The sequence below is a fragment of the Bison bison genome, unplaced genomic scaffold, assembly GCF_000754665.1.
Source record: "Bison bison bison isolate TAMUID 2011002044 unplaced genomic scaffold, Bison_UMD1.0 scf7180017864506, whole genome shotgun sequence".
Lineage (NCBI taxonomy): Eukaryota > Metazoa > Chordata > Mammalia > Artiodactyla > Bovidae > Bison > Bison bison.
This window is the reverse complement of record NW_011495063.1, coordinates 82,538-83,121: the sequence shown is the minus strand read 5'-3', so window position 1 is coordinate 83,121 and position 584 is coordinate 82,538.

The following is a 584-nucleotide window of genomic DNA, read 5'->3' as shown; positions in this document are numbered from 1 at the left end:
AGCTGAAACTCGAATACTTTGGCCACTTCATGCGAAGAGTTGACTCATTGGAAAAGACTCTGATGCTGGGAGGGATTGGGGGCAGGAGGAGAAGGGAACGACAGAAGATGAGATGGCTGGATGGCATCACTGACTTGATGGACATGAGTTTGAGTGATCTCTGGGAGTTGATGATGGACAGGGAGGCCTGGTGTGTTGTGATTCATGGGGTCACAAAGAGTCGGACATGACTGAGTGACTGAACTGAACTGAACATCTAAAGCAGCTAGAAAAAGAAGAAACAAAGAACCCCAGCATTAGTAGAAGGGAAAAAAAATCGTAAAAATTAGGGCAGAAATAAATGAAAAAAGAAACAAAGACTGTAGGAAAAAATCAACAGAACTAAAAGCTGGTTCTTTGAGGAGATAAATAAAACAGACATACCCTTAGCCAGACTCATCAAGAAAAAGGGGGGAAGAATCAAATCAACAAAATTGGAAGTGAAAATGGAGAAATCACAACAGACATCACAGAAATACAAAGGATCATAAGAGACTACTATCAGAAACTATATGCCAATAAAATGGACAACTTGGAAGAAACGG